Source organism: Pristiophorus japonicus, unplaced genomic scaffold (genome assembly GCF_044704955.1).
Source record: "Pristiophorus japonicus isolate sPriJap1 unplaced genomic scaffold, sPriJap1.hap1 HAP1_SCAFFOLD_33, whole genome shotgun sequence".
NCBI classification, from domain to species: domain Eukaryota; kingdom Metazoa; phylum Chordata; class Chondrichthyes; family Pristiophoridae; genus Pristiophorus; species Pristiophorus japonicus.
The window spans coordinates 9,065,304-9,089,074 of NW_027253106.1; the positions used below are offsets into that span (position 1 = coordinate 9,065,304).

At 46.8% G+C, this 23,771-nt stretch overlaps 1 pseudogene; it reads left to right on the plus strand.

The window, feature by feature from the left end:
* LOC139249599 (zinc finger protein 70-like) overlaps nt 1-23,248 on the plus strand; it is a 112,023-nt pseudogene extending 88,775 nt beyond the window's left edge.
* The last annotated feature ends 523 nt before the right edge of the window (nt 23,249-23,771 follow it).

Below are 23,771 nucleotides of genomic sequence, written 5' to 3' on the forward strand. Positions count from 1 at the left end.
AAAAACTTTCATTCTGTTTGAAAAAGTGGGTGGAGCTAAAACAAACCACAACTCCCTGGCTTTCTTTTCCACAGTAAAAATCTCACAAGCATTTCTCATTTAAAATAGACGTTCACAAGAGTCCTCTTCTTTCCAATTAATTTTTGGATCCATGACCTTTCAGGGAATACGTAGTTTTATCTAAATTACCCATCCTGCACGTTGGATCAGGGTCCTAATTAGTCCTGATTGTCTCCACGTCGCCCCGTGGTGGTTTCACTTATCTTACCCAGAGCCGAGGTGGAACAAGTGACAGACAAAATCGACACCGTACGTGGCGTGAGTACAATTTAAACTTTACACAGTCCCGTGTAGTCCCGCGGCTTAATTTTACGTAATTCCCTAACCTCCGCATTTCCCTACGCGGTTCGCGCGATTCTCTCTCTCTCTCCGTGTTGCCCCGCGGTTTTACTTGGGCCTCGAACCCACACAGACACTGGGCCTCGAACCCAGGCAGGCTCTGGGCCTCGAAACCAGGCAGACTTACCTATTCTAACCTATCTTTCCAAGTCGCCGCTCGGTTTGAGTCATCGCGCAATTTTCCGATCTGTATCCCTGTTCTAAGTTTGAAAGGTATTCACCAGATTGTCCTGGATCTCGTTCAGACACTACCTGAGAACCAGCGAGTGGCTAAACTTTCCTCAGACTTTACAAACCGGGGGAAACTGTAGCAGTATTGTAAGTATACTTATTCCAGTGATCACTTTCCCCTCGTCTCGTCCAACGCTAGTCTGGCTCTTAATTCGCAAGTTTTCGGCAGTCGTCCGTTGAGATCGCACTTCTGACACCAAATGTTGATTTCTGGATTCTTTTCCTTCAATCTGTTTCAGTGAAATCACTGAGTCGAATAACCATTGTACTTTAAACAAAGCAAGCTTTTATTTAAAAAGCAAATCCTGATCGGTGACCTTCTCAGACAGAAGGAATGCAACTCTGCTAGATCGCACCCACTTCCTACGTACAAAGTGACGTTACATTGTAAAGGGACGACGGTTATACATTTTCGGTAAAAGATAACAAGATTCAATTAGAGTGACATTCTAGTTCAGCCTATCCCCTTTGATCCCTCTTTCCCTTTGCCAACTCATAAGCCGAACTTAGTATGGTCTGATTTTAAACAAAGACCTTCTGTTAATGTTTCATGTTTATAACATAAGACCTTGAGGTTTTTTGCAAGCTGTGGGATTTTTTTCAAGCTGTGTTAGTGTTGTAACATTTTGCAGTCTCGAGTCTAAGATTTTCATGGCTATTTTCCATGAATTCTTTGTTAGCTTATACTGTCCATATATTATTCCCACGTTCTCAACATCTCGACTTTAATGTCTGTATACATTTAATAGCGATGTTCAGTATGCATTCTCAATCCGAGGTCAGGCTCACTACTTAACACCAGATCCAATCTCTGGTTTTCCCCAGTTATTGCATTAACATGTTGTGTCAGGAAACAGTGCTGTATATTGTCACTCAATCATTCAGCTGCACTGCTCCCAGCAGCTGGTAAAGCCCCGTGCCCCTGAATGTCAGGCCAATGACAATGATATTCCCTCAGCTCCATTCTCTCTCTCTCCCCCCACACACACTGCCTGAGCTCTCAGGCTGACTGTTCCTAGCACCTTCTCTCTTTATTCTCTCACATTGCAGCATTCCCGCTGCTGGGCTCAGGGGCTGTGTGGGCGGGGCCCTGATCTCACACACGGTGGGCGGGGCCCTGACATAAGACACGGTGGGCGGGGCCATGTCCTGACCACTTCCGTTCTGAGCGCGACAGTTCAACTGCCGCAGGTTCAATTCAGGAGCCACGTGACCGCTCCCCCCACCCCGCGCGCTTCCTGCTGCAGTCCTCTGGGCGGGGCGCTGTGGGAAAGCGGCACGGTGATTGGTGCAAGGAGCTGTCCCTCTCCCGTGTGCAGCCAGTGGGACGGGAAGACTCAGCCAGTGTCATTAATTTATAAGAACATAAGAACATAAGAATTCGGAACAGAAGTAGGCTACCTAGCCGCTCGAGCCTGCTCCGCCATTCAACAAGATCATGGCTGATCTGGTCGTGGATTCAGCTCCACTTACCCGCCCTCCCACCGTAACCCTTAATTCACATATTGGTTAAAAATCTATCTATCTGTGACTTGAACACATTCAATGAGCTAGCCTCAACTGCTTCCTGAGGCAGAGAATTACACAGATTCACAACCCTCTGGGAGAAGAAATTCCTTCTCAACTCGGTTTAAAATTGACTCCCCCGTATTTTCAGGCTGTACCCCCTAGTTCTAGTCTCCCCGACCAGTGGAAACAACCTCTCTGTCTGTAACTTGTCTATCCCTTTCATTATTTTAAATGTTTCTATAAGATCACCCATCATCCTTCTGAACTCCAACGAGTAAAGAGCCAGTCTACTCAATCTATCATCATAAGGTAACCACCTCTTCTCCGGAATCAGCCTAGTTAATCGTCGCTGTATCCCCTCCAAAGCCAGTATATCCATCCTTAACTAAGGTGACCAAAACTGCACGCAGTACTCCAGGTGCGGCCTCACCAATACGCTATACAGTTGCAGCAGGACCTCCCTGCTTTTGTACTCCATCCCTCTCGCAATGAAGGCCAACATTCCATTCGCCTTCCTGATTACCTGCTGCACCTGCAAACTAACATTTGGGATTCATGCACAAGGATCCCCAGGTTCCTCTGCACCGCAGCATGTTGTAATTTCTCCCCATTCAAATAATATTCCATTTTACTGTGTTTTTTTTCCCAAGGTGGATGACCTCACATTTTGCGACATTGTATTCCACTGCCAAACCTCAGCCCATTCGCTGAACCTATCCAAATCTCCTTGCAGCCTCTCTGAATCCTCTACACAACGCGCTCTCCCACTAATCTTAGTGTCAATGGCAAATTTTGTTATACTACACTCTGTCCCCTCTTCTAGGTCATCTATGTATATTGTAAACAGTTGTCGTCCCAGCACTGATCGCTGTGGCACTCCACTAACCACTGATTTCCAACCGGAAAATGACCCATTTATCCCGACTCTCTGCTTTCTGTTCGCCAACCAATTTTCTATCCATGCTAATACATTTCCTCTGACTCCGCATACCTTTATCTTCTGCAGTAACCTTTTGTGTGGCACCTTATCGACAGCCTTTTGGAAATCCAAATACACCACATCCATCGGTACACAGCTATCCACCACGCTCGTTATATCCTCAAAGAATTCCAATAAGTTTGTTAAAAATTATTTCCCTTTCATGAATCCATGCTGCGTTTGCTTGATTGCACTATTCCTGTCTAGATGTGCCGCTATTTCTTCCTTAATGATAGTTTCAAGCATTTTCCCCACTACAGATGTTAAACTAACCGGCCTATAATTACCTGCCTTTTGCCTGCCCTTTTTTAAACAGAGGCGTTACATGAGCTGCTTTCCAATCCGCTGCTACCTCCCCAGAGTCCAGAGAATGTTGACAGTTTATAACGAATGCATCTGCTATAACTTCCGACATCTCTTTTAATACCCTGGGATGCATTTCATCAGGACCAGGGGACTTCTCTACCTTCAGTCCCCATTAGCCTGTCAACCACTACCCGTCTAGTTATAGTGATTGTCTCAAGGTCCTCCCTTCCCACATTCCTGTGGTCTGCAAATTTTGGCATAGTTTTTGTGTCTTCCAGTGTGAAGACGGAAGCAAAATAATTGTTTAAGGTCTCAGCCATTTCCACATTTCCCATCACTAAATCCCCCTTTTGATCTTCCAAGGGACCAACATTTACTTTAGTCACTCTTTTCCGTTTTATATATCTCTAAAAGCTTTTACGATCTGTTTTTATGTTTTGCGCAAGTTTACCTTCGTAATCTATATTTCCTTTGTTTATTGCATTTTTATTCATTCTTTGCTGTCAATCCCACTACCCCGCTCTCACCCCATAGCCCTGTATCAATCCCTAAATTAATCCCACTGCCAGATCTCTCCCCATCGCCCTGTATCACTGCCCAAACTAATCCCACTGCCCCGCTCTCTCCCCATAGCCCTGTATCAATCCCAAACTAATCTCACTGCCCCGCTCTCTCCCCATAGTCCTGTATCGATCCCCAAACTAATCCCACTGCCCCGCTCTCTCCCCATAGTCCTGTATCAATCCCGAAACTAATCCCACTGCCCCGCTCTCTCCCGATAGTCCTGTATCAATCCCCACACTGATCCCATTGCCCCGCTCTCTCCCCATCGCTGTGTATCAATCCCAAACTAATCGCACTGCTCGGCTCTCTCCCCATAGCCCTGTTCCAATCCCAAACTAATCCCACTGCACCGCTCTCTCCCCATAGCCCTGTATCAATTTCAATCTAATCTCAAAGCCCCGCTCTCTCAACATAGCCCTGTATCAATCCCAAAACTAATCCCACTTCCCCGCTCTCTCCCCATAGCCCTATATCAAACCCCAAATTAATCCCACTGGCCCGCTCTCTCTCCATAGCCCTGTATCAATCCCCAAACTAATCCCACTGCCCTGCTCTCTCCCCATAGTCCGACATCAATCCCAAACTAGCTCTCTCTCTGTCTCTCTTGGTCTCTTTCTCTCTGTATCTCTTTCCCTCTCTATATATCTCTATGTTATTATCTGTTTCTAGCTCTCTCTCTCTCCTCTCTCTCTCGCTCGCTCTGTCTTTCTCTCTTCCTCTCTCTCTATCTATGTCTTTCTCTCTATCTCTCTGTCTTTCTCTGTCTTCCCCTCTGTCTCGCTCTCTCTCTGTCTCTGTTTTTCTCTCTCTCTCTCTATCTTTCCCTCTCTGTCTCTCTCTCTCTATCTGTCTCTCTCTCTCTCTATCTCTGTATCTCTTTCCCTCTCTCTATACCTCTACTTATATCCATCGGTTTCTTGCGCTCTCTCTCTCTCTCTCTCTCTCTATGTCTATCTCTCTGTCTCTCTCCCCCTCTCTCTCTCCCCCTCTCTCTCTCTCTCTCGGTCTCTCGCTCTCTCACTCTCGCTTTCTCTGTCTCTGTCTCTCTCTCTGTGTCTCTCTCTGTCTCTCTCTGTCTCTCTGTCTCTGTCTCTCGCTCTCTCTCTCTCTGTCTCTCGCTTTGTCTGTCTGATTATCTCTCATTCTCTCTCTCTGTCTGCCGATCTCTCTCTTTCACTCTCTCTCTCTCTCTCTCTCTCTCTCCCTGTCTCTCTCTCTCTCTCTCTCTCTCTCTCTCTCTTTCTGCCTCTCTCTCTATCTCTCTGTCTCGCTCTCTCACTCTCTGGCTCTCTCTATCTCTCTCTATCTCTCTCGCTTTGTCTGTCTGATTATCTCTGTCACTCTCTCTCTCTTTCTCCCTCTCTCTCTCTGTCTCTTGTTATCTGTCTCTCTCGCTCTCTCGTTCTATGGCTCTCTTTGTCTGTATCTCTTTCCCTCTCGATATATCTCCATCTCTATCGATCTGTTTCTAGCTCTCCCTCTCTCTCTCTCTCTGTGCCTGCCTCTCGCTCCCTCCCTCTGTCTCTCTCTCTCTGTCTTTCTGTCTTTCTCTGTCGTTCTCTGTCTTTCTCCCTATCGCTCTCTCCCTCCGTCTCTTTTTCTCTCTCGTTATATATTTCCCTCTCTCTCTGTCTCCCTCTTGCTCAGTCATTCGCTCTCTGTATCTCTCCCTGCCTTTATCTCTCTCTTTCCCTCTCTCTATCAATCTCTGTCTCTCTGACTATCTCTGTCAGTCTGTTTTTCTCTCTCTCTGTCTTTATTTCTGTGTTTCTCTCTCTCTCTGTGTATTTCTGTCTCTCTATCTCTCTGTCTTTCTCTCTCTGTCTCTCATTCTCTGTCTCTCTCCGGCTCTCTCATTCTCTCTCTCTATCTCTCTCTCTGTGTCTCGCTCTCTGTCTCTCTCTCTGTCTCTCTCTCACCATCTCTCTGTCTGTCTGCCTGTCTCCCTCTCTCTTTCTCTCTATCTCTGCCTTTCCCTCTCTCTGTGTCTCTGAGTTTCTTTCTCTGTCTCTTTGTCCTTCTCTGCTCTCTCTTTTCATTTCTATCTCTCTCTCTGTCCCTCCTCTGTGCCCCTCTCTCTCTCTCTGTATCTCTCTCTCACTAACTCGATCTCTCTCTCTGTTTCTCTCTCTCTCTGTATCTCTCTATCATTCTCTTTCTCCCTATCTCGCTCTATCCCTCTCTCTCTTTGACTGTCTCTCCCTCTCTCTGACACTCTCTGCCACTCTCGCTCTCTGTCACACAAACTCTCTCTGTCCCTCTCTCTCTCCTTGTCTCGTTCACTCGCTCTGTCTATCTCTGTCTCATTAAACCTGCCTCTCTCTCTCTCTGTCCCTCTGTATCTCTCTCAGTCTCTCTGTCTCTCTGTCTCTGTGTGCCTCTCGCTCTGTCTCTCTCTGTCTCGCTCTCTCTCCCTCTCTCTCTGACTCACTCTGCCCAAGTTTCTCTCTCCCTGTCTCTCTCCCTGTCTCTCTCCCACTGTCTCTCTCTCTCTCTGTCTCTCTCTCCCTGACTCTCTATCTCTCACTCTCTATCTCTCACTATCTATCTCTCTCTCTCTCTCTCTGTCTATCTCTCTGTCTATCTCTCTCTCTCTGACTCTCTGTCCCTCTCTCTCTCTCTGACTCTCTGTCTCTGTCTGTAAATCTCTGTCAATCTCTCCCTCTCTGTCTCTCTCTCCCTGTCTCTGGGTCTCTCACTCTCTGTCTCTCTCTCTTTTTCTCTCCTTCTCTCTCCTTCTGTCTCTATGAAGCTCACCCAGAACCACAGTGAAAATGCACACACCCATCTTCAGTCATCCATTTTATATCTGTTAATGGTCGCCATTTTATATTAACACTGGGAGATTGATTACAGAGACCGACTACTCTCTAATTTAACGTTAGCTGCTTAAAGATGTACCTGCCCTGGGAGTGTTGGATGGGACAGTGTAGAGGGAGCTTTACTCTCTACCTAACCCCCTGTACCTTCGCTGGGAGTGTTTGATGGGACAGTATGGAGGGAGCTTTACTCTGTACCTGACCCCCTGTACCTGCCCTGGGAGTGTTTGATGGGACTGTGCAGAGGGAGCTTTACTCTGTATATAACCCCGTGCTGTCCCTGCCCTGGGAGTGTTTGATGGGACAGTGTAGAGGGACTTTTACTCTGTATCTAACCCCCTGTACCTGCCCTGCGAGTGTTTGATGGGACAGTGTCGAGGGAGCTTTACTCTGTATCTAATCCGTGCTGCCTGTGCCCTGGGAGTGTTTGATGGGACAGTGTAGAGGGAGGTTTATTCTGTCATCTAATCCGTGCTGTAGCTGCCCTGGGAGTGTTTGATGGGGCAGTGTAGAGTGAGCTTTACTCTGTGTCTAACCCCATACTGTACCTGTCCTGGGAGTGTTTGATGGGACAGAGCAGAGGGAGCTGTACTCTATATCTAACCCCCTGTACCTGCCCAGGGAGTATTTGATGGGCGGATATCTTCGCAGGGCAGGAAATGGGGAAGTATGTTTTTTTGGTTTGAATAAGGTGTAAATTCGATTGTGTCGCCCCCTCACAGATACACAGGATTGAAGCTGTTTACCATCAATGCCCTGAAAGAATGAAATGATATGACCAACTTCAAACTGTTCAAACACATGAAGGAGCAAGAGACTGGGACCAATACACAAAGCCCCGAGCCCAGGCAGGCAAACCAGGTTTGTTCACAGATCACCCAGACATGTGTCCTGGTGTAAAATGGTCACCATACATCTCATGTAAAATGGGTGCTCAATTTCACCCAAACTCATCCCACTGCCCCGCTCTCTCCCCATAGTCCTGTATGAATCCACAAACTAATCCCACTGCCCCGCTCTCTCCCCGTCGTCCTGTATCAGTCCCCAAACTAATCCCACGCCCCGCTCTCTCCCCATAGCCCTGTATCAATCCCCAAACTAATCCCACTGTCCCACCCTCTCCACATTGCCCTGTATCAATCCCCAAACTAATCCCACTGCCCCGCTCTCTACTCATTGCTCTGTATCAATCCCCAAAGTAACCACACTGCCCCGGTCTCTCCGCATAGCCCTGTATCAATCTCCAAACTAATCCCACAGCCCCGTTCTCTCCCCATTGCCCTGTATCAAACCCCAAAGTAATCTCACTGCCCCGCTCTCTTCCCATAGCCCTGAATCAATCCCCAATCTAATCCCACTGCCCCGCTCTCTCCCCATAGTCCTGTATGAATCCCCAATCTAATCCCACTGTCCCGCCCTCTCCACATTGCCATGTATCAATCCCCAAACTAATCCCACTGCCCGCTCTCTCCCCATTGCTCTGTATCAATCCCCAAACTAATCACACTGCCCCGCTCTCTTCCCATAGCCCTGTATCAATCCCTAAACTAATCTCACTGCCCCGCTCTCTTCCCATAGCCCTGTATCAATCCCCAATCTAATCGCACAGCCCCGCTCTCTCCCCATAGCCATGTATCAATCCCCAAACTAGCTGTCTCTCTGTCTCTCTGTCTGTCTCTCTCTCTCTCTGTCTCTCCGTCTCTCTCTCATTCGCCCTCTCTTCCTCTCACTCTGTCTCTCTCTCTCTCTGTCTCTGTCTCCCTCTCTCTCTCTGTCACTCTCTCTGACTCTCATTCTGTCACTCTCTGTCTTTCTCCCCCACTCTCTCTCCGTCTCTGTTTCTCTCCCTCTCCGTTTCTGTTTCTCTCTCTCTATCTTTCATTCTCTGTCTCTCTCTCGCTCTCTCTCTCTTTCTCCCTGTCTCTCTCATTCTCTCTCTCTCTCTGTTTCTTTCCCTCTATCTGTGTGTCTCTATCTCTGTCTTTCTCTGTTTTCCCCTCTCTCTCACTCTGTCTCACTCTGTCTCCCTCTCTCTCTCTCTCGCTCTCGCTCTGTCTTGCTCTGTCTCTGTCTCGCTCTCTCGCTCTGTCTCTCTCTCACTCTCGCTCTGCATCTCTCTCTCTGTATCTCTCCGTGTCTTTTTCTCCGTCTTTGCCTCTCTCCTATCAATATCCCTCTGTGTCTCTCTCTGTCTCTCTCTCTGTCTCTCTATCTGTCTTTCCCTCTCTCTCTCTGTCTGTCTTTCTCTCGATTTTTTCTCTCGCTCTCTTTCTCTCTCTCTGTCTTTCTCTCTGTCTTTCTCTCTGTCTCTCTCTCTCTGTCTCTCTCTCTCTGTTGCTCTCTCACCTTCTCTCTCTGAGTCTCTCTCTATCTCGTTCCGTCTCTCCCTCACTCTCTGTCTCTCTCTCTCTGTATCTCTCTATAATTCTGTCTCCCTGTCTCTCTCTCTATCTGTCTGCCTATCTCTGTCTTTCTCTCTATCTGTCTCTCGATCTCTCTCTTTCACTCTCTCTCTCTGTCTCTGTCTACCTCTCTCTCTCCGACTGCCTCTCTCTGCCTCTCTCTCCGACTGTCTCTCTCTTTCTGTCTGTCTCTCTCTGTCTCTGACTCTCTTTTTCTCTCTCTATCTGTCTCTTTCTCTGTCTTTCTGTCTCTCTCCGTCACTCTCTATCTGTCGCGTTCTCTATGTCTCTCTCTCTCTCTGTGTGCCTCGCTGCCTCTCTATATATCTATATTTCTCTTTATCTGTGTCTATCTCTATCTTTCTCCCTCTCTCGCTCTCTGTCTCTCTCGGTATCTTTGTCTGTGTCTCTTTCCCTCTGTAAATATCTCTGTCTCTATCTCTCTCTATCTGTTTCTAGCTCTCTCTCTGTCTCTCCCTCTCTCTCTCTCTCTCTCTCTCCCTCCCTCTCTCGCTCTCTGTCTCTATCGGTCTCTCTGTCTCTCTGTCTTTTTCTGTCATCCCCACTGACTCCGTGCTTCTCTCTGTCTCTGTCTCTGTCTCTCTCTCTCAATCTGTCTCTATCTCTGTCTCTCTCTCTCTGTCTTGCGCTGCCTCTCTCTCTCTCCCTCTCTATCTCTCTGCCCCGCCCTGTCTTTCTCTGTCTTCTCCCCCCCTCTCTCTCTCTCTTTCTCTCCGTCTCTGTTTCTCTCTCTCTGTGTCTTTCCCTCTCTCTCTGTCTCTGTGACTCTCTCTCTCTGTCTCACTCTCTCTGTATGTCTGTCTATCTCTCTGTATATCTATCAATCTCTCTCTCTCTCTCTGTCTCATTGAAGCTCTCCCAGAACCACAGTGACAATGCACACACCGATATTCAGTCATCCATTTTACATTTGTTAATGTCGGCATTTTATGTTAACACTGGGAGATTGATTACAGAGACCGACTACTCTCTAATTTAACGTTAGCTGCTTAAAGGTGTACCGGCCCTGGGAGTGCTTGATGGGGCAGTGCAGAGGGAGCTTTACTCTGTATCTAACCCCTGTACCTGCGCTGGGAGTGTTTGATGGGGCAGTGTAGAGGGAGCTTTACTCTGTATCTAATCCTTGTACCTGCCCTGGGATTGTGTGATGGGACAGTGTAGAGGGAGCTTTACTCTGTATCTAACCCTCTGTACCTGCCCTGGGAGTGTTTGATGGGGCAGTGTCGAGGGAGCTTTACTCTGTATCTAACCACCTGTACCTGCCCTGGGAGTGTTTGATGGGACAGTGTAGAGGGAGCTTTACTCTGTATTTAACCCCCTGTACCTGCCCTGGGAGTGTTTGATGGAACAGTGTAAGTGTATAGGGAGCTTTACACTGTACCTAACCCCCTGTACCTACCCTGGGAGTGTTTGACGGGACAGTGTAGAGGGAGCTTTACTCTGTATCTGACACACTGTAACTGTCCTGGGCGTATTTGATGGGACAGTGTAGAGGAAGCTTTCCTCTGTATCTAACCCCGTGCTGTATTCCCTGGGATTGTTTGATGGGACAGTCTAGAGGGAGCTTTACTCTGTATGTCACCCCCTGTACCTGCCCTGGGAGTGTTTGATGGAACAGTGTAAGTGTAGAGAGAGCTTTATTCTATATCTAACCCCCTGCACCTGCCCTGGGATTGTTTGATGGGACAGAGTAGAGGGAGCTTTAATCTTGTTCTAACCTCGTGCTATACCTGCCCTGGGAGTGTCTTATGGGACAGTTTAGAGGGAGGTTTATTCTGTATCTAATCCGTGCTGTACCTGCCCTGGGAGTGTTTGATGGGACAGTGTAGAGGGAGCTTTAGTCTGTAACTAATCCGTGCTTTACCTGCCCTGGGACGTTTGATGGGACAGTTCTGAGGGAGGTTTATTCTGTATCTAACCCCGTGCTGTACCTGCCCTGGGAGAGTTTGATGGGAGGATATCTTCGCACGGCAGGAAATGGAGAAGCAAGTTTTCTTGGTTTGAATAAGGTGTAAATTCGATAGTGTCGCCCCCTCACAGATACACAGGATTGAAGCTGTTTACCATCAATGCCCTGAAAGAATGAAATGGTTAAACAAGGTGTGACTGACTTCAAACTCTTCAAACACACGAAGGACCCAGAGACAAGGAACAATACACAAAGCCCCGAGCCCAGACAGGCAAACCAGGTTTGTTCACAGATCACCCAGACACGTGTTCTGGTGTAAAATGGTCACCACGCATCTCATGTAAAATGGGTGCTCAATTTCACCCAAACTAATCCCACTTCCCCGCACTCTCCCCATAGCCCTGTATCAATCCCCAAACTAATCCCACTGCCCCGCTCTCTCCCCATAGCCCTGTACCAATCCCCAAACTAATCCCACTGCCCTGCTCTCTCCCCATCGTCCTGTATCAATCCCCAAACTAATCCCACTGCCCCGTTCTCTCCCCATAGCCCTGTATCAATCCCCAAACTAATCCCACTGCCCCGCTCGCTCCCCATAGCCCTGTATCGATCCCCAAACTAATCCAACTGCCCCGCTCTCTCCCCATAGCCCTGTATCAATCCCCAAACTATCTCTCTCTCTGTCTCTCTCTCTGTCTGTCTCGCTCGCTCTGTCTCTCTCTCTGTCTCTCTCTCATTCGCCCTCTCTCCCTCTCTCTCTGTATCTCTCTCTCTCTGTCTCTGTCTCCCCCACTCTCTCTCTCTGTCTCTCATTCTGTCTCTCTCTGTCTTTCGCCCCCACTCTCTCTCCGACTCTGTTTCTCTCCCTCTCCTTCTCTGTTTCTCTCTCTCTATATCTTTCCCTCTCTGTCTCTCTCTCGCTCACTCTCTTTTTCTCCCTGTCTCTCTCGATCTCTCTCTCTCTCTGTTTCTTTCCCTCGATCTGTGTCCATTCATCTCTGTCGATCTCTGTTTTCCCCTCTGTCACACTCTGTCTCACTCTGTCTCTCTCTCTCTCTCTCGCTCTGTCTCGCTCTGTCTCTGTCTCTCTCTCTCTCTGTCTCTCTCTCTCTCTGTCGCTGTCTCTCTCTGTCTCACTGCCTTTATCTTTCCCTCTCTCTCTTTCCGTCTCTATTTCTCTCTCCATCTTTCCTTCGCTCTCTCTCTCTCTCTCTCGCTCTGCCTCTCCCTCTCTGTATCTCTCTATCTTCCCCACCCATCTCTATCTCCCTCTCCCTCTCTCGCTCTCCGTTTCTGTTTCTCTCCCTCTCTATCTTTCCTCACTCTCGATCTATCTGTCTCTCTCTCTCTTGCTCTCTCTCTTTCTATCTCTCTCTCTGTATCTCTCCATGTCTTTATCTTTGCCTTTCCCTCACTCTCTTTATCAATCTCTCTCTCTCACTCTGTATCTCTCTCTCTCTCTCTCTCTCTCTCTCTCTCTCTCTCTCTCTCTCTCTCTCTCTCTCTCTCTCTCTCTCTCTCTCTCTCTCTCTCTCTCTCTCTCTCTCTCTCTCTCTCTCTCTCTCTCTCTCTCTCTCTCTCTTTCAGTCTCTCTGTACATCTCTCCCTCTCTGTCTCTCTGTCTCTCTGAAGCTCTACCAGCACCACAGTGACAATGCACACACCGATCTTCATTCATCCATTTTACATTTGTTATTGGTCGCCATTTTATGTTAACACTGGGAGATTGTTTACAGAGACCGACGACTCTCTAATTGAACGTTAGCTTCTTAAAGGTGTACCTGCCCTGGGAGTGTTTGATGGCACAGTGTAGACGGAGCTTTACTCTGTATCTAACCCCCTGTACCTACCCTGAGTGTGTTTGATGGGACAGTGTAGAGGGAGCTTTATTCTGTATCTAACCCCGTGCTGTACCTGCCCAGGGACTGTTTAATGGGACAGTGCAGAGGGAGCTTTACTCAGTATCTAATAACCTGTACCTGCCCTGGGAGTGTATGATGGGATAGTGTAGAGAGCGAGAGTGAGAGAGGGACAGACAGAGAGAGAGACTGACAGAGAGACAGGGAGACTGAAAGATAGAGCGAGAGAGAGGGACTCTGTATCTAACCCCGTGCTTTACCAGCCTGGGGAGGTGTGATGAGACAGTGTGGAGGGAGATTAAATGCCCAACTCTCTCTGTCCCTCTCTCTTTCTCTCTGTCAGTCTCTCTCTCTGTCTGTTCCTCTCTCTCGCTCTCTCTTCCAGTCTATATGTCTCTCTCCATCTGTGTATCTCTGTCCCTCTCTCTCCATCTCTCGTTCAGTCCCCCTGTCTCTCTCGCTCTCTGTATCTATGTCCCTCTCTCTCTCGCTTTCTCTTTCAGTCTCCCTGCCTCTCTCTCTCGCTCTCTCTCTCTCTCTCTCTCTCTCTCTCTCTCTCTCTCTCTCTCTCTCTCTCTCTCTCTCTCTCTCTCTCTCTCTGTCTCTCTCTCGGTCTCTCTCTCTCTGTCTCTGTTTCTGTTTCACTTTCCCTGTCTCTCTGCCTCTGTCACTCGGTCTCACTCTGTCTCTCTCTCTCTCTCTCGCTCTGTATTTATCTTTGTGTCTCACTCTGTCTCTCTCTCCCTGTCTCCCTCTCTCTATCTCCCTCTGTCTGCCTATCTCTGTCTGCGTATCCCTGTCACTCTGTCTCTCTTTCTGTCTCGCTGTGTCGCTCTCTGTCTGTCTCTCTCTCTCTCTCTATCTCTCTCTGTCACTGACTCTGTCTTCCTCTCTCTCTCTGTCTCCATCTCTTTCTCTCTCTCTCTATCTCTCTATATCTCTTTCTCTCTCTCCATCTCTCTCTCTCTCTGTCTTTCTGTCTTTCTCTCTCTCTCTCTCTCTCTCTCTCTCTCTGTCGCTCTCTCTATGTCTCTCTCTCTCTGTGCGTCTGTGCCTCTCTATATATCTGTGTCTCTATATCTCTCTCTGTGTCTATCTTTATCTTTCTCCCTCTCTCGATCTCTGTCTCTCCCGGTCTCTCTCTCTGTCTGTATCTCTTTCCCTCTCGATATATCGCTGTCTCTCTCTATCTCTTTCGATCTGTTTCTAGCTCTCTCTCTCTCACTCTCTCTCCCGCTCTCTCTCTCTTTCTGTCTCTCTCCCACTCTATATCTCCGTCTCTCTGTCTTTCTCTGTCTTCCCCTCTGTCTCCCTGTCTCTCTCACTCTGCCGCTACCTCTGTCTCTCTCTCTCTCTGTCTTGCTCTGCCTCGCGCTCTCTCTCTCTGTCTCTCTCTCTCTCTGCCCCTCCCTGTCATTCTCTGTCTTTCCCCCACTCTCTCTCTCCCTCTCCCTCTCTATCTCTCGCTTCCCATCTCTGTTTCTCTCTCTCTGTATCTTTCCCTGTCTATCTGTCTCTCTCTTCCTCTTGCTCTCTCTCTCTTTCTCTCTCTGTATCTCTCCTTGTCTTTATCTTTCCATTTCGCTCTCTCTCTCGATCAATCTCTCTCTCTCTCTCTGTCTCTCTCCCACTCTGTCACTCTGTCTTTTTCAGTCTCTCTGTATATCTCTCCATCTCTCTTTCTCTCTCGCTGTCTCTCTGCAGATCTTCCAGAACCATAGTGACAATGCACACACCGATCTTCAGCCATCCATTTTACATTTGTTCATGGTCGTCATTTTATGCTAACACTGGAGATTGATTACAGACACCGACTACTCCCTAATTTAAAGCTAGCTGCTTAAAGCTGTACCTGCCCTGGGAGTGTTTGATAGGACAGTTTAGAGGTATCTTAACTCTGTATCTAACCCCCTGTACCTGCACTGGCAGTGTTAGACGGGATAGTGTAGAGAGCGAGAGAGAGAGAGGGACTCTGTATCTAACTCCGTGCTTTACCTGCCCGCGGAGGTTTGATGGGACAGTGTGGAGGGAGATTAAATGCCCAACTCTCTCTGTCCCTCTCGCTTTCTCTCTGTCTGTCTCTCTCTCTGTCTGTTGCTCTCTCTCTCTCACTCTCTCTTTCAGTCTCCCTGTCTCTCTCCCTCTTTGTATCTCTGTCCCTCTCTCTCTCCTTGTCTCGTTCACTCGCTCTGTCTATCTCTGTCTCATTCTCCCTGTCTCTCTCTCTCTCTCTCTCTCTCTCTCTGTCCCTCTGTATCTCTCTTAGTATTTCTGTCTCTCTGTCTCTGTGTGTGTTTCTCTCTGTCTCTCTCTGTCTCTCTCTCTCAGTCTCTCTCTCTCTATGTCTCTTTCTCTGTCTCTCACTGTCTGTCTTTCCCTCTCTCCCTCTGTCTCCCTTTGTCTCCCTCTGTCTCCCTATGCCTCCCTCTGTCTCCCGCTGTCTCTCTCTGTCTCGCTCTCTCTCTCTCTCTCTGTCTCTCTGACTTTCTCTGTCCAGGTCTCTCTCTCCCTATCTCACTCCCTGTCTCTCTCTCCCTGTCTCTCGCTCCCTGTCTCTCTCTCCCTGACTCTCTCTGTCTCTCTCTGTCAATCTCTCTCTCTCCCTCTCTGTCTCTCTCTCCCTGTCTCTGGGTCTCTCATTCTCTGTCTCTCACTGATTTTCTCTCCTTCTCTCTCCATCTGTCTCTTTGAAACTCTCCCAGAACCACAGTGACAATGCATACACCGATCTTCAGTCATCCATTTTACATTTGTTAATGGTCGCCATTTTATGTTAACACTGGGAGATTGATTACAGAGACTGACTATTCCCTAATTTAACGTTAGATGATTAAAGGTGTACCGGCCCTGCGAATGTTTTATGGGGCAGTGTAGAGGGAGCTTTACTCTGTATCTAACCCCTGTTCCTGCCCTGGGAGTGTTTGATGGGACAGTATAGAGGGAGTTTTACACTGTATCTAATCCCCTGTACCTAACCTGGGAGTGTTTGATCAGACAGTGTAGAGGGAGCTGTACTCTGTATCTAACCCCGTGCTGTGCCTGTCCTGGGATAGTTTGATGGGACAATGTAGAGGAAGCTTTATGCTGTGTCTAACACGTACTGTCCCTGCCCTGGGAGGCTTTGATGTGACTGTAGTGGTAGCTTTACTCTGTGTTTAATATTATTGTCCTTGTCAATCCACTTGTTTCACACCAAAACAAATGGTAACAGTGATGTGAATTTAACGCCACGTGAATCTTTGAAATCATCTTTAAATGATTGGGTAAAACCGCTCCTTATGCCACCGAAAAACAGCTGTGATTCCAGGTCTCGGCGATAACTTTTGTAACACCATTTTTAAATTCAAAACCTGATAAAATTGACGACATGTAGCCAACGTGCAAAAGTAAGAATTCTTTTCGTCACCGTTAATTAGCCGATAACCTTCTTCAGAATGAAATAAATAAGAATATAATGAGTGAGGAACAGTGGTATCTTCAATCGTTCATTTTCTCTTTACATTGATGAAGTTTTTTCCCTATCTCATTTACACGCTGTATGAGAATGGTTTAAAATTGTAAGTTTTTATGACTCAGTTGTAAAACCATTGATTGTGCGTGTGCCGATTCTTTATAGGAGGAGCACTCTAGACCGAAGTTCCAGTTAGATATATGTATCAATAGAATCAATTTCCACCAGTTTCTTTAAACCCAATAACATAATTTATTTCTAGTGGGCTGGACGGAGGAACATGATCCATGTAAAATTTTTTTAACGTTTTACTTGATTTGAATGCTCATAAAATATTGGAGTCGGAACTAACTGGATAATAGCACAGATGCCAACATTTGAGGAATAGATTCGTGCAGCCAAAACGCACAATGACAACCTGGGACTTTGCGGCACTGAATATCCGGGGAGAAACAGTTAAAGATTTCGACTTTGGGCGGGGTCGAATCACCAACCTTTCAGTTAACAGCCGAACGCGCTAACCCATTGCGCCACAGAGACTGATGGAAACATACGGTGCAAGACATCCAAAACCAGGGTGTCAGTCAGTTAAAGCTTCAGATTGCTCCGACCGTTATGGAACTTGTCCACTCTCAGTTGTACTTTTCCCAAATAAATGGAGCGAAATGCATAGTGGATGCGTGGAAGCAATCTGATCCCGCATACTGCAGACACTTCCATGTCACCACCAACCAGCTCTCTCGCAACCGGTGTGATCTACCTTCCAGCCTTCCGGTGCCTTTTCTGTGACAAAGTATTCTGATTGTCCTGAAGCCGGTATTAGGTTTTAATTCCTTTTCATCTCCTGACTGCGGACATTCCTGTGATTAAACGGGGACTAAATGCTTATAGGGACAGTTGGATTCACCGTTTCTTTGCTTGGTGAAATTTCAAAGATTGAAAGCGACGAACATCAACCCCAAACCTCCCGTGAGATTGAAGCCCAGTTGCTGTTTCAAGCTTGAATGCCGGAACAAGCAGAACTTATTCAGAGAAAGTCCAAATCCCTGAGACGCCTGATTATTTGCACCAAACTCCTTTGCAAAGAGTTGAGGTTCATGTTTGGTGATCTGGACACATGTTTCCCCAAATTACAACATTTGGAACATAACTCAACGGCTGTAAAGCACTTTGGGCGTCATGAGTTCCTGAAAGGCACTGCAGAAATGCAAGTCTTTCTTTGCAAAAGTTTGATGCAATTTCAAAATTTGTGAGCAATACAAGGGCTCCTCTGGGACCCCTCGTTAATTACAATTCACATCTCCGAACGGAGAATAAGAGCCCTAGACCAATGAGCCAACTGTTTGACAAACGTTAAGATAAGGTGTAACCATGAAAAAATCATTTTTTAGTGTGCCGCTATTCAGGACATAAGAACTTAAGAACTAGGAGCAGGGGTAGGCCTTATGGCCCCTCGAGCCTGCTCCGCCATTTAATATGATCATGGCTGATCCGATCATGGATCCCAGTCCACCTCCCTGCCCTTTCCCCATAAGCCTTATTCCCTTATCAGTTCAGAAGCTATCTCTTTCTTAAATTTATTTAACGTTGTGGCTTTCTCAGCTCTCTGAGGCAGTGACTTCAACAGATTTATAACCCTCTGAGAGAAGAAATTCCTCCTCAACACAGATTTAAATGGGCGGCCTCTTATTCTGAGATTATGCCCCCTAGTTCTCGTCTCCCCGATCAGTGGAACCATCCTTCCTGCATCCACCTGGTCAAGCTCCCTCATTACCTTATACATTTCGTTAATATCACCTCTCATTCTTCTGAATTCCAATGAGTAGAGGCCCCACCTACTCAACCTTTCCTCATAAGTCAACCCCCTCATCTCCAGAGTCAACCCAGTGAACCTTCCCTGAACTGCCTCCAAAGCAAGTATATCCTTTGGTAAATATTGTAAGTGTTTGTGATCCTCGCCCAATTGCCAGACGGACGGTTTAATCGCCCCCACGTTACGAAAGTTCGAGATCCGGGAATTATTAATCAGAGTGTAAATTAAATGAGTCACGGAAAGAATGCTTCGGTGATAAATCATTGTATATTTTTTTGTTCTAGCATACACTGGCTAAAACATGCTCGACAAAACGAAATCATTGTCTCTGTGGAGAATAAAATCCAGGTTACAAACAACATACATACAGTACAGAAATGAGACCGAGTAACACGCAGTAATTCCCTGATGGATTCTAACCCCACCCCTACCAATTAATTACCATACCCCAGAATAGCCCAGAAAAGCATCACTTCTGAGTAAACCCTGAGCCCTTACCCAGCAGGCCTGGGATATCTGGTTACTGGCTTGGGACACTCGCGAACATGTTCACCACCACACGCAGCCCGTTTCCTTGCTCAGCTCAGCTGTGGGAAGTCACTGCCTGGTCTTGAGTCTCGGTGGCTTCTTCTGCAGTACTGCAGCCCCTTCCGCTGGTACATCGATCGGTGGAGCGAGAGCGAGAGCGAGAGAGAGCTCTCTCTGGACACAAGCTGCAAGCTGCAAGCTCCAAGCTTCACACCAAGCTCGAAGCAAAAAATAAAGTGGAAAGGACCCTGTCTTTCTGGGAGTCTTGCTACCCCTATCTTTCACGCCAATCTTTAAAACCCCTTTGTTTCTAAGCATGGGTATTTAGTCAGTGATGGGCCATCCCACCCATGCATTGGGCTGATAGCCCTTAGTCTGGGCATCTCTCTGAGCCTTTGTGTTGGGAAAGAGACAGCTCCTCCTTGGCTGGCCAGGCTGGTGGGTTCATTGTTCTGTGTCTACTTCTGAGATGGAGGTGAGAAGTGCTTTTCCAAATTAGAGTGGCTTTGTTAGTGGCCCCCCTTCCTGGCTGACAGCTCTTTTGTCAATGGATGACTGAGTGCTCTTTTGTCCCAGCTCACTGCCATGCTGTCTCTGTAGTTTTAACAAAACCAGCTTTTTCACATATCTGCGCAGGATGACCCCAGCATAGGGAAAATAGTCTCTGAAAAATAAAATTCACAAAATATTCTCGACTGTGTCCATTCCTAAAACAGAAACTTTGCGATCTCTTTATTACGCTCTGCTAATTATCGATCTTACACGTAAAAAGTGCGTTGGCATTGCAATGCATTAATTTAAAATTAATGAAAAGAAAATGCAACTTTTTGACGAGTGCAAAACATGCAGTGCCTGCATTTCAAAATGCATTGCTTTTATTCATCCTACGGAATGCATGTTGCACAGATAATCTCAGCACACATTGTGCAGGCAAAGGCAGCATTCGACAACGAAGTGATTTCTCCTCCGCTGATTTGTATCAGATAACTGAAGGCTGAGCACACAATTTGACAACTCGACTTGTCGATCAAGCATCAGTGACAAAGTCAAGAAAACTGACCACCAGCACCAGGTGCATTTCACTTGTTTGTCCCAAATTTTCAGCAGCTGGCACAACATGAACTTGAATTACACTGAAATTTGAACTCAGGTCACTGGATTCAAAGTCCAGAATGCTCACCATTACACCATGGAACCAAGCATGCCAAAACATTTGAAACATTATTCGTCACAGACAAGGCAACAAAAGGCTGGATGGTAGATTACACCGGTTGCGGGAGAGCTGTTTGGCGGTGACATGGGAGTGTCTGCAGAGTGCGGGACCAGACTGCTTCCACACATCCACAATAAATGTCCCATACTTTACTTGGGAAATGTAGAACTGAGAGCGGACAAGTTCCATGCCGGTCGGAGCAATCTGAAGCTTTAACTGACTGACACCTTGGTTTTGGATGTCTTGCAGTGAGTATCTGTGGCGCAATGGTTTGGAGCATTTGGTTGGTAACTAAACGGTGGGTGGTTCAACCCGACATACGGGCGAAGCCTTCAACAGTTTTCTCCCGAGGTTTCAGTGTCGCACAGTTCTCGGTTGTCATTGTGCATTTTGGCTGCACGAATATATTCCACAAACATTGCCAGCTGTGCTGTTATCCAGTGAGGTCCCACTCCAATATTTGTATGAGCATTCAGCTCAAGTAAAGCGATAACAATTTTTTTACATAGATCATGTTCCTCCATCCAGCCCACTCAATATAAATTAATTTATTGGGTTTAAAGAAACTGGGGAAAATTTATTCTAATGATACATAAAAAGAACTGGAACTTCGGACTCAAGTGCACCTCCTCTCAAGAATAGACTCACACAAAATCAATGCTTTTACAACTGAGTCATGAGCACTTACAATTTTAAACCTTTCTCATATAGCGTGTAAATGAGATAGGGATAACAATTCATCACATCAAGCATTACGATGCAGCGATGCAGCAATGCAGCGTTCCATGGTGGTCCAGTGATTAGTTTTCGGCGCTCTCACCACCGCGGCACTGCGTCGATTTCCGGCCAGGGAAATTGCACTTCCATCAAAATTAAAAACTTATAAGAAAGGGTTGCATGCATCTCATGTGGAAAAAGAAGATTCATTGATTTAAACATCATTAATTAATCCATTGTAGAACTTCAATCATTTATTTAGCCCTGAGTACGTTAGGAAATTTTATCCCTATCCCATTGTATTTTAGGAACAAGGTCCAGCCCCGGTATCTCCACCTGTTAAAGTAGGAAATTGCTGGAAATACACAACAGGACGGGACGCCTTTGACATAAAATTAACCCGAGGTTACAGAATCTCTTCCTTCCCCTACCTTTTGCGGGACACTTGTTCCCCTTTAATTTTACAGACTGACTGAGTTCACTAACCGCGGGGAGAGAGTAGGTGCCTCCGCGGCCCAACTGTGCTAACATGGAAGACAACACGATGGGGATGTCGGGTGGTGGGTGTGGATCAGTGACATGTTTGTGTAAAGGCAGTGGAGGAGAAGGATTGACCGCTGTCAATGAGGGACAGAAGTTGTTTAAGGCGAGGCAACACATTCCCGATCAGCACAGAAGGCAATCACTGGTCAGCTGCCCTCTGCTGTACTTCTGGTCAGAGCGGTTTCCGCAGTGCAGCCATTATCACGTTTGCTTTCCACGCGAAAGTTCCCATGCAGGAAGATTATGTTTAAACTTGCTGTGGATGAACAACCATGGGCGAATTTATTCTCCTGTCAAAAGGGCGACAGTGGCTTCTCCCTTATTTTTTAATTGCTCTTTATTTCACTTCACTAAATAGATATATTTGGGTTAGAGAAATTGTTCCAGAATGTCACCCACTTCATCTTTTGTTCCCTTTTAAACACATAAAATAAGGCCTGTGAATAACTACAGAAAACAAAGCAGAGGGATACAGACAAGAGGAAGAGAGAACGTGACATACTATCCCCACCCAGAACTAATGCAGAAATCCCTCTGCTGCGCTCAGGGTGGCCACACGCAGCCTGGATACACTGACGTCCCAACAGTTCATTGACTGTCGGAGTGGGACCGTGCGGCGCTTCAGAAGACAGGTCGAAAAAGCAAAGACACTGATTCGGTCTAATGTGCTCCTTCTGCCAAGTATAGCTACACACAAAATATGCTTTTATAAAAGTTACAACTTATCTCCAGGTTTGTCAAAAAATGAGCTATTTGGTCAAGGGGTGTGATTCTCGTTTCTGGATTGTTAATTGAAATTTGCGAGAGATCCCGGTCGAGCCCATTATTCTGCCGCAAATTTTGAAAATACATAGAACTTTTGCAATGTAGGACCTGCTTTTCTGCAGCGCCTCTCAGGATCTCATGACGCCCCAAAGCGCTTTATAGCCGTTGAGTCATGTTTAAAATGTTGTAGTGTGGGGAAAAATGTGCCCAAATGACCCCACACGAACATCAACTCTTTGCGAAGGAGTTCGGCACAAATAATCAGGTGCCTCAGGGACTTGGACTGTCTTTGAATGAGTTCTCCTTGTACCTGCATTCAAGCTTGAAACAGCAACTGGGCTTCCATCGCACAGGAGCAGCGTGTTGTGGTGAGCGAGTAGGTGACGAGGTTTGGGGTTGATGTGTGTCGCTTTCAATCTTTGAAATTTCACCACAGAAGATATGATGAATCCAACTGTCCCTGTAAGCTATTTGTTGGGTTTAATCACAGGAATATCTGCAGTCAGGAGATGAAAAGGAATTAAAACATAAGACCGTCTTCGAGACAATCAGTATACATTGTCACAGACAAGGCACTGGAAGGCTTGAAGGTAGATCACACCGGTTGCAGGAGCGCTGGTTGGTTGTGACATGGAAGTGTCTGCAGTGTGCGGGACATGACTGCCTCCACACATCCACAATGAATGTCCCTCCATTTATTTGGGGAAAGTACAACTGAGAGTGGACAAGTTCCATCCTGGTCGGAGGAATGTGAAGCTTCAACTGAGTGACACCGTGGTTTGGGATGTCTTGCCATGTACGTTAATGTTAAATCTCTGTGGTGCAATGGGTTCGTGTGTTCGGCTGTTAAACGAAAAGTTGGTGCTTTCAGTCCAACCAGGGACGAAGCTTTTAATTATTTTTTTCCCCGCGGATTCGGTGCCGCACAGTTGAGGTTGTTATTGTGCGTTTTGGTTGCACAAATATATTCCGTAAACATTGCCAGCTGTGCTGTTATCAAGTGAGTTCCCACTCCAATACTTTTATGAACATTCAGTTCATGTAAAAACAATTTTTTACATGGATCATGTCCTCCATCCAGTTCACCAGAAATAAATTATGTTATTGGGTTTAAAGGAACTGGTGGAAATTGTATGACCCATCGTTATGGCTTTGCTCAGATACTGAGTTTCAACAGTCAACAGTTTGCGAAGGATTACATCATGGCCAATGCCAAGTAAAAAAGTCTTTCAGTATTCGTTTTGGAATCCGTCAAATTTGCAATGTCCTGCGAGGCGCCTTAATTAAGCGACATATCTCGCCACTTCCTGGCCCTCCGACCGTTGGCACGTGTAGAACCGAGACCTCGCCATCAGAACGCTTTCTTTAGGATTTAGATGCTCCCGGACCAGCGAACACAATTCTTCATCGGATTTAGTTGTTGGTTTCACCAGAGCTCGAAGATTCTTCATGCGGCCATAGGTTGCTGTCCCACAGACGGTAAGGAGAATCGCCCTTCATTTGGCAGCGTTCACGTTCCCTTTCAGCTCGTTGGCCACGAAGTATGGATCGAGTCTCTCCACGAAGGCTTCGCAATCGTACACTTCTGAGAACTTCTCCAGGATATCAACTGTTCCATGCATTTTTGAGTGGTTGTTCATTGTCTCGCCGCCAATTGATATGCTCATAATAAAGGATGAAACTGAGTACTTTGAACAATGAATAAGTGTGACCTTAGCTCCTTTAATAAGACTCCAGAGCGCA